Genomic DNA, 10,792 nt, shown 5'->3' with positions numbered 1-10,792 from the left:
CGTGTGGTACTGTGAAGGGTCGTGTGGTACTGTGAAGGGTCGTGTGGTACTTTAAAGGGTCGTGTGTTACTTTAAAAAGCCGTGTGGTACTTTAAAGGGTCGTGTGGTACTGTGAAGGGTCGTGTTGTACAGTAAAGGGTCGTGTGGTACTGTGAAGGGTCTTGTGGTACTTTAAAAAGTCGTGTGGTACTGTGAAGGATCGTGTGGTACTGTAAAGGGTCGTGTGGTACTGTGAAGGGTCGTGTGGTACTGTAAAGGGTCGTGTGGTATTGTGAAGGGTCTTGTGGTACTTTAAAGGGTCGTGTGGTACTGTGAAGGGTCGTGTGGTACTGTGAAGGGTCGTGTGGTACTGTAAAGGGTCGTGTGGTACTGTGAAGGGTCTTGTGGTACTTTAAAGGATCGTGTGGTACTGTGAAGGGTCGTGTGGTACTGTGAAGGGTCTTGTACTTTAAAGGGTCGTGTGGTACTGTAAAGGGTCGTGTGGTACTGTGATGGGTCTTGTGGTACTTTAAAGGGTCGTGTGGTACTGTGAAGGGTCGTGTGGTACTGTAAAGGGTCGTGCGGTACTGTGAAGGGTCGTGTGGTACTGTAAAGGGTCGTGTGGTACTGTGAAGGGTCGTGTGGTACTGTAAAGGGTCGTGTGGTACTGTGAAGGGTCGTGTGGTACTGCGAAGGGTCGTGTTGTACTGTGAAGGGTCGTGTGGTACTGTGAAGGGACGTGTGGTACTGTGAAGGGTAGTGTGGTACTGTGAAGGGTCGTGTGGTACTGTGAAGGGTCGTGTGGTACTGTAAAGGGTCGTGCGGTACTGTGAAGGGTCGTGTGGTACTGTAAAGGGTCGTGTGGTACTGTAAAGGATCGCGTGGTACTGTAAAGGATCGTGTGGTACTGTGAAGGGTCGTGTGGTACTGTAAAGGGTCGTGTGGTACTGTGAAGGGTCGTGTGATACTATAAAGGGTCGTGTTGTACTGTAAAGGGTCGTGTGGTACTGTAAAGGGTCGTGTGGTACTGTAAAGGGTCGTGTGGTACTGTAAAGGGTCCCGTGGTACTGTGAAGGGTCGTGTGGTACTGTGAAGGGTCGTGTGGTACTGTGAAGGGTCTTGTGGTACTGTGAAGGGCCTTGTGGAACTGTGAAGAGTCTTGTGGTACTATGAAGGGTCTTGTGGTACTGTAATGGGTCTGGTGGTACTGTGAAGGGTCTTGTGGTACTTTAAAGGGTCGTGTGGTACTGTGAAGGGTCGTGTGGTACTGTAAAGGGCCGTGTGGTACTGTGAAGGGTCTTGTGGTACTTTAAAGGGTCGTGTGGTACTGTGAAAGGTCGTGTGGTACTGTAAAGGGTCGTGTGGTACTGTGAAGGGTCGTGTGGTACTGTAAAGGGTCGTGTGGTACTGTGAAGGGTCGTGTGGTACTGTAAAGGGTCGTGTGGTACTGTGAAGGGTCGTGTGGTACTGTAAAGGGTCGTGTGGTACTGTGAAGGGTCGTGTGGTACTGTAAAGGGTCGTGTGGAACTGTGAAGGGTCTTGTGGTACTTTAAAGGGTCGTGTGGTACTGTGAAGGGTCGTGTGGTACTGTGAAGGGTCGTGTGGTACTGTGAAGGGTCGTGTGGTACTGTAAAGGGTCGTGTGGTACTGTGAAGGGTCTTGTAGTACTTTTAAGGGTCGTGTGGTATTGTGAAGGGTCGTGTGGTACTGTGAAGGGTCGTGTGGTACTGTGAAGGGTCTTGTGGTATTGTGAAGGGTCTTGTGGTACTGTGAAGGGTCTTGTGGTATTCTTAAGGGTCGTGCGGTACTGTAAAGGGTATTGTGGTATTGTGAAGGGTCTTGTGGTACTGTGAAGGGTCTTGTGATATTGTGAAGGGTCATGTAGTACTGTGAAGGGTCGTGTAGTACTGTGAAGGGTCGCGTGGTACTGTGAAGGGTCGTGTGGTACTGTAAAGGGTCTTGTGGTATTGTGAAGGATCTTGTGGTACTGTGAAGGGTCTTGTGGTACTGTGAAGGGTCTTGTGGTACTGTGAAGGATTTTGTGGTACTGTGAAGGGTCTTGTGGTACTGTAAAGGGTCTAGTGATACTGTGAAGGGTCTTGTGGTACTTTAAAGGGTCGTGTGGTACTGTGAAGGGTCGTGTGGTACTGTAAAAGGCCGTGTGGTACTGTGAAGGGTCTTGTGGTACTTTAAAGGGTCGTGTGGTACTGTGAAAGGTCGTGTGGTACTGTAAAGGGTCGTGTGGTACTGTGAAGGGTCGTGTTGTACTGTAAAGGGTCGTGTGGTACTGTGAAAGGTCGTGTGGAACTGTAAAGGGTCGTGAGGTACTGTGAAGGGTCGTGTGGTACTGTAAAGGGTCGTGTGGTACTGTGAAGGGTCGTGTGGTACTGTAAAGGGTCGTGTGGTACTGTGAAGGGTCTTGTGGTACTTTAAAGGGTTGTGTGGTACTGTGAAAGGTCGTGTGGTACTGTAAAGGGTCGTGTGGTACTGTGAAGGGTCGTGTGGTACTGTAAAGGGTCGTGTGGTACTGTGAAGGGTCGTGTGGTACTATGAAGGGTCGTGTGGTACTTTAAAGGGTCGTGTGGTACATTAAAGGGCCGTGTGGTACTTTAAAGGGTCGTGTGGTACTGTGAAGGGTCGTGTTGTACTGTAAAGGGTCGTGTGGTACTGTGAAGGGTCTTGTGGTACTTTAAAAAGTCGTGTGGTACTGTGAAGGGTCGTGTGGTACTGTAAAGGGTCGTGTGGTACTGTGAAGGGTCGTGTGGTACTGTAAAGGGTCGTGTGGTATTGTGAAGGGTCTTGTGGTACTTTAAAGGGTCGTGTGGTACTGTGAAGGGTCGTGTGGTACTGTGAAGGGTCGTGTGGTACTGTAAAGGGTCGTGTGGTACTGTGAAGGGTCTTGTGGTACTTTAAAGGGTCGTGTGGTACTGTGAAGGGTTGTGTGGTACTGTGAAGGGTCTTGTACTTTAAAGGGTCGTGTGGTACTGTAAAGGGTCGTGTGGTACTGTGATGGGTCTTGTGGTACTTTAAAGGGTCGTGTGGTACTGTGAAGGGTCGTGTGGTACTGTAAAGGGTCGTCTGGTACTGTGAAGGGTCGTGTGGTACAGTGAAGGGTCTGGTGGTACTGTGAAGGGTCGTGTGGTACTGTAAAGGGTCGTGTGGTATTGTGAAAGGTCTGTGGTACTGTAAAGGGTCGTGTGGTACTGTGAAGGGTCGTGTGGTACTGTAAAGGGTCGTGTGGTACTGTGAAGGGTCGTGTGGTACTGTAAAGGGTCGTGTGGTACTGTGAAGGGTCTTGTGGTACTTTAAAGGGTCGTGTGGTACTGTGAAAGGTCGTGTGGTACTGTAAAGGGTCGTGTGGTACTGTAAAGGGTCGTGTGGTACTGTAAAGGGTCGTGTGGTACTGTAAAGGGTCGCGTGGTACTGTGAAGGGTCGTGTGGTACTGTGAAGGGTCGTGTGGTACTGTGAAGGGTCTTGTGGTACTGTGAAGGGTCTTGTGGTACTGTGAAGAGTCTTGTGGTACTGTGAAGGGTCTTGTGGTACTGTAAAGGGTCTGGTGGTACTGTGAAGGGTCTTGTGGTACTTTAAAGGGTTGTGTGGTACTGTGAAGGGTCGTGTGGTACTGTAAATGGCCGTGTGGTACTGTGAAGGGTCTTATGGTACTTTAAAGGGTCGTGTGGTACTGTGAAAGGTCGTGTGGTACTGTAAAGGGTCGTGTGGTACTGTGAAGGGTCGTGTGGTACTGTAAAGGGTCGTGTGGTACTGTGAAGGGTCGTGTGGTACTGTAAAGGGTAGTGTGGTACTGTGAAGGGTCGTGTGGTACTGTAAAGGGTCGTGTGGTACTGTGAAGGGTCGTGTGGTACTTGTGGTACTGTGAAGGGTCTTGTGGGTCTGGTGGTACTGTGAAGGGTCTTGTGGTGTGTTAAAGGGTCGTGTGGTACTGTGAAAGGTCGTGTGGTACTGTAAAGGGTCGTGTGGTACTGTGAAGGGTCGTGTGGTACTGTAAAGGGTCGTGTGGTACTGTGAAGGGTCGTGTGGTACTGTAAAGGGTCGTGTGGTACTGTGAAGGGTCGTGTGGTACTGTAAAGGGTCGTGTGGTACTGTGAAGGGTCTTGTGGTACTTTAAAGGGTCGTGTGGTACTGTGAAGGGTCGTGTGGTACTGTGAAGGGTCGTGTGGTACTGTAAAGGGTCGTGTGGTACTGTGAAGGGTCTTGTAGTACTTTAAAAGGTCGTGTGGTATTGTGAAGGGTCGTGTGGTGCTGTGAAGGGTCTTGTGGTACTTTAAAGGGTCGTGTGGTACTGTAAAGTGTCGTGTGGTACTGTGATGGGTCTTGTGGTACTTTAAAGGGTCGTGTGGTACTGTGAAGGGTAGTGTGGTACTGTAAAGGGTCGTGTGGTACTGTGAAGGGTCGTGTGGTACTGTGGAGGGTCGTGTGGTACTGTGAAGGGTCGTGTGGTACTGTGAAGGGTCGTGTGGTACTGTGAAGGGTCGTGTGGTACTGTAAAGGGTCGTGTGGTACTGTAAAGGGTCGTGTGGTACTGTAAAGGGTCGTGTGGTACTGTGAAGGGTCGTGTGGTACTGTAAAGGGTCGTGTGGCACTGTGAAGGGTCGTGTGATACTATAAAGAGTCGTGTTGTACTGTAAAGGGTCGTGTGGTACTGTAAAGGGTCGTGTGGTACTGTAAAGGGTCGTGTGGTACTGTAAAGGGTCGTGTGGTACTGTGAAGGGTCGTGTGGTACTGTGAAGGGTCGTGTGGTACTGTGAAGGGTCGTGTGGTACTGTAAAGGGTCGTATGGTACTGTGAAGGGTCGTGTGGTACTGTGAAGGGTCGTGTGGTACTGTAAAGGGTCGTGTAGTACTGTGAAGGGTAGTGTGGTAGTGTGAAGGGTCGTGTGGGACTGTGAAGGGTCGTGTGGTACTGTAAAGGGTCGTGTGGTACTGTAAAGGGTCGTGTGGTACTGTGAAGGGTCGTGTGGTACTGTAAAGGGTCGTGTGGTACTGTGAAGGGTCGTGTGGTACTGTGAAGGGTCGTGTGGTACTGTGAAGGGTCGTGTGGTACTGTGAAAAGTCGTGTGGTACTGTGAAGGGTCGTGTGTTACTGTGAAGGGTCGTGTGGTACTGTGAAGGGTCGTGTGGTACTGTGAAGGGTCGGGTGGTACTGTAAAGGGTCGTGTGGTACTGTGAAGGGTCGTGTGGTACTGTGAAGGGTCGTGTGATACTGTGAAGGGTCGTGTGGTACTGTGAAGGGTCGTGTGGTACTGTAAAGGGTCGTGTGGTACTGTAAAGGGTCGTGTGGTACTGTGAAGGGTCGCGTGGTACTGTGAAGGGTCGTGGGTCTGTGAAGGGTCGTGGTACTGTGAAGGGTCGTGTGGTACTGTGAAGGGTCGTGTGGTACTGTGAAGGGTCGTGTGGTACTGTAAAGGGTCGTGTGGTACTGTAAAGGGTCGTGTGGTACTGTGATGGGTCGTGTGGTACTGTGAAGGGTCGTGTGGTACTGTGAAGGGTCGTGTGGTACTGTGAAGGGTCGTGTGGTACTGTGAAGGGTCGTGTGGTATTGTAAAGGGTCGTGTGGTACTGTGAAGGGTCGTGTGGTACTGTGAAGGGTCGTGTGGTACTGTGAAGGGTCGTGTGGTACTGTGAAGGGTCGTGTGGTACTGTAAAGGGTCGTGTGGTACTGTGAAGGGTCGTGTGGTACTGTGAAGGGTCGTGTGGTACTGTAAAGGGTCGTGTGGTACTGTGAAGGGTCGTGTGGTACTGTGAAGGGTCGTGTGGTACTGTGAAGGGTCGTGTGGTACTGTGAAGGGTCGTGTGGTACTGTGAAGGGTAGTGTGGTACTGTAAAGGGTCGTGTGGTACTGTGAAGGGTCGTGTGGTACTGTGAAGGGTCGTGTGGTACTGTGAAGGGTCGTGTGGTACTGTGAAGGGTCGTGTGGTACTGTAAAGGGTCGTGTGGTACTGTGAAGGGTCGTGTGGTACTGTAAAGGGTCGTGTGGTACTGTGAAGGGTCGTGTGGTACTGTAAAGGGTCGTGTGGTACTGTGAAGGGTCGTGTGGTACTGTGAAGGGTCGTGTGGTACTGTAAAGGGTCGTGTGGTACTGTGAAGGGTCGTGTGGTACTGTGAAGGGTCGTGTGGTACTGTGAAGGGTCGTGTGGTACTGTAAAGGGTTCGTGTGGTACTGTGAAGGGTCGTGTGGTACTGTAAAGGGTCCTGTGGTACTGTGAAGGGTCGTGTGGTACTTAGAAGGGTCGTGTGGTACTGTGAAGGGTCGTGTGGTACTGTAAAGGGTCGTGTGGTACTGTGAAGGGTCGTGTGGTACTGTGAAGGGTTGTGTGGTACTGTGAAGGGTCGTGTGGTACTGTGAAGGGTCGTGTGGTACTGTGAAGGGTCGTGTGGTACTGTAAAGGGTCGTGTGGTACTGTGAAGGGTCGTGTGGTACTTAGAAGGGTCGTGTTGTACTGTGAAGGGTCATGTGGTACTGTAAAGGGTCGTGTGGTACTGTGAAGGGTCGTGTGGTACTGTGAAGGGTCGTGTGGTACTGTGAAGGGTCGTGTGGTACTGTAAAGGGTCGTGTGGTACTGTGAAGGGTCGTGTGGTACTGTGAAGGGTCGTGTGGTACTGTGAAGGGTCGTGTGGTCTCCACTGAGATAATAACATCATGGTAAACACCTCAAACATCGCTATTTTAATAAGTGCTTGAAAATTATTCTATTTACACATTCCGAAATGACCAAAAGTGAAGAGAAAGAACCATTCAAAATATTGATATCCACCCCCACCCCTCCCCCACCCCCCACCCCACCCCACCCCAGACCACTGGAATGGAAACTACGTTAGATCTTTGTTATAATAAAATCAGAAAAGTTTTTAATATACTCAATAACAAGCTACAATGCAAGTGACTGAACTAGACATATTAATAAGTTTGTTCTTATCAGATGAAACATTAGATGAGAACTTCTAAGTTTCCGTCTAAGTTTCGCAGCCTCATAAAAAATGTCAATATTGTGGAAATTGCAAAAGCTTTTTGCAACTTGGAAAAATCTACTGGTATAAAGACTGATGAAATTAATATAAGTAATGGAAAGATTTATAGTTTTAAGATAATAGAAAAGTTTCCTAATTCTCCTCAGAGATTTTCTAAGTCTTGTGAAAATTTTATATTATTATTATAATCAAAAGAAGCGCTAAGCCACAAGGTGAAAATTTAAAAAAATAATGAACATCTGGATACTGCTGAAGTGGAGAAAATAAATGCGCTAGTAGTTAAAAAAATACTAATTACCAAGGTAAGATAAATAATGTCTTTAATGATAGGGATCATTATTTCCGACTCAGAAAGAATGACTTAGACTTGGTTAGCAATAAATTTAATAAAACAATAAAATGATTACTGAAAAATAAATATGAACCAATTAAAAAAAATCAAGACTGCCAACCTATCCATCATTAGCATATATATATATACATGAAACAAAACACATAAACTACTTAATTCAGCGGGACCCAAAATTAACTCCATCGGCTCAGTCGCCTACAAATTATTCAAATGGCTAGTAGAAAAATTATGCCCAATTGTTGGCAAATTTTCTAACTTCAGGGTTAAAAATAATACCGATTTAGTTGATAAATTAAGCATCATAACTGACTTAAAATATGGTTAGTTTTGATGCCTCAATAGTTCCAGTTTAGCATCTGAAAACCTCTCTAATTATGATTTACCATTTTCTGTGTCAATAAACTTTGATGCAAAGTTTGTGTTTAATGGAGAGATTTGCACTCAAAAGTTTTGTATGACAATGGGAAAACCTCTCTCACCAGTTCTTAATAATTTGTAAATGGATTTTTTTGAAACTAGACAGCTTAAATCTATCCTTCCTTATAAAGCAAAATGGTACACATATATGGACGAGGTTCTATGCTTAAATATATATATATATATATATATATATATATATATATATATATATATATATATATATATATATATATATATATATATATATACATAGATAGAAAGATAAATAGATAGGTATGAAGATCACACAATATTTACAGAAGGTTGGTGCAGCAGCAACGGAAAGTTTCACAAAAATGGCGTTTTCTGAAATTGTCTGTTATTATTATCAATAATAATAATAATAATAATAATATATTATTATTATTATTATTATTATTTATTATATAATAATATTACTATTATTATTATTATTAATTATTATATATTATTATTAATGTTATTATTATTATTGTTATTATAAAAATATACCTCACTCGGTCCTATTGTGTTTTAATTTTTTTAGAAGTTATTTAGCAGAAACAAGTTTAGCATTTTCTGACAGAGTATTCCAGAAATTTTGTCCCATCATTTGCATGGAGTTTCAAGAAGAACCAAACTTATTGTCCTGTACTCCTGCGTGATACTTACTGTCCTGTACTCCTGCGTGATACTTATTGTCCTGTACTCCTGCGTGATACTATTGTCCTGTACTCCTACGTGATACTTATTGTCCTGTACTCCTGCGTGATACTTATTGTCCTGTACTCCTGCGTGATACTTATTGTCCTGTACTCCTGCGTGATACTTACTGTCCTGTACTCCTGCGTGATACTTACTGTCCTGTACTCCTGCGTGATACTTATTGTCCTGTACTCCTGCGTGATACTTATTGTCCTGTACTCCTGCGTGATACTTATTGTCCTGTACTCCTGCGTGATACTTACTGTCCTGTACTCCTGCGTGATACTTATTGTCCTGTACTCCTACGTGATACTTATTGTCCTGTACTCCTGCGTGATACTTACTGTCCTGTACTCCTGCGTGATACTTACTGTCCTGTACTCCTACGTGATACTTATTGTCCTGTACTCCTACGTGATACTTATTGTCCTGTACTCCTACGTGATACTTACTGTCCTGTACTCCTGCGTGATACTTATTGTCCTGTACTCCTGCGTGATACTTATTGTCCTGTACTCCTACGTGATACTTACTGTCCTGTACTCCTACGTGATACTTATTGTCCTGTACTCCTGCGTGATACTTACTGTCCTGTACTCCTGCGTGATACTTATTGTCCTGTACTCCTACGTGATACTTATTGTCCTGTACTCCTACGTGATACTTATTGTCCTGTACTCCTGCGTGATACTTATTGTCCTGTACTCCTACGTGATACTTATTGTCCTGTACTCCTACGTGATACTTACTGTCCTGTACTCCTACGTGATACTTATTGTCCTGTACTCCTACGTGATACTTACTGTCCTGTACTCCTGCATGATACTTACTGTCCTGTACTCCTGCGTGATACTTATTGTCCTGTACTCCTGCGTGATACTTATTGTCCTGTACTCTTGCGTGATACTTACTGTCCTGTACTCCTACGTGATACTTACTGTCCTGTACTCCTGCGTGATACTTACTGTCCTGTACTCCTACGTGATACTTACTGTCCTGTACTCCTGCGTGATACTGTCCTGTACTCCTACGTGATACTTATTGTCCTGTACTCCTACGTGATACTTACTGTCCTGTACTCCTGCGTGATACTTACTGTCCTGTACTCCTGCGTGATACTTATTGTCCTGTACTCCTGCGTGATACTTATTGTCCTGTACTCTTGCGTGATACTTACTGTCCTGTACTCCTACGTGATACTTACTGTCCTGTACGTGATACTTACTGTCCTGTACTCCTGCGTGATACTTACTGACCTGTACTCCTACGTGATACTTACTGTCCTGTACTCCTACGTGATACTTATTGTTCTGTACTCCTGCGTGATACTTACTGTCCTGTACTCCTACGTGATACTTATTGTCCTGTACTCCTGCGTGATACTTATTGTCCTGTACTCCTACGTGATACTTACTGTCCTGTACTCCTACGTGATACTTATTGTCCTGTACTCCTACGTGATACTGTCCTGTACTCCTGCGTGATACTTACTGACCTGTACTCCTACGTGATACTTACTGTCCTGTACTCCTACGTGATACTTATTGTCCTGTACTCTTGCGTGATACTTACTGTCCTGTACTCCTACGTGATACTTACTGTCCTGTACTCCTGCGTGATACTTACTGTCCTGTACTCCTGCGTGATACTTATTGTCCTGTACTCTTGCGTGATACTTACTGTCCTGTACTCCTACGTGATACTTACTGTCCTGTACTCCTGCGTGATACTTACTGTCCTGTACTCCTGCGTGATACTTACTGTCCTGTACTCCTGCGTGATACAACTCATAATTTAACCAGAAAAGTAACCTGACGTAACAAGTTGTATACAACTTTTGGTCTCACTGTGTCAGGCATTAAAAATATTATTAAAGGACTCCAATGGAAATCAGTCAATTTTCTGGGTTATCTCAGGTTCTCTACAGTTGTGTTGCTGTGTATGATAATCTATGTAACTGCATTTGTGTATACCTGAATAAACTTACTTACTATTAGGAATAATAATAATAATAATAATAATAATAATAATAATAATAATAATGATAATTATAATAATAATAATAATAATAATAATAATAATGATAATTATAATAATAATAATAATAATAATAATAATAATAATAATAATAATAATAATATCTTTATTTTACTACAAGTACATGTACAGGGTATACAGTCCTAGCTGATAACAATGACATACTACTATATAGAAAGTCCCTTGTTATGCTCCGGAGGCATTTCGGGCAAATTAGGTCAATGTCCCAGGATGCGACCCACACCAGTCGACTAATACCCAGGTACCCATTTTACTGATGGGGAACATAGACAACAGGTGGAAAGAAACACTAAA

Source organism: Cherax quadricarinatus, chromosome 25, assembly GCF_038502225.1.
Source record: "Cherax quadricarinatus isolate ZL_2023a chromosome 25, ASM3850222v1, whole genome shotgun sequence".
Classification (NCBI taxonomy): domain Eukaryota; kingdom Metazoa; phylum Arthropoda; class Malacostraca; order Decapoda; family Parastacidae; genus Cherax; species Cherax quadricarinatus.
The sequence above is the reverse complement of the archived record's forward strand: the minus strand, read 5'-3'. Positions refer to the sequence as shown.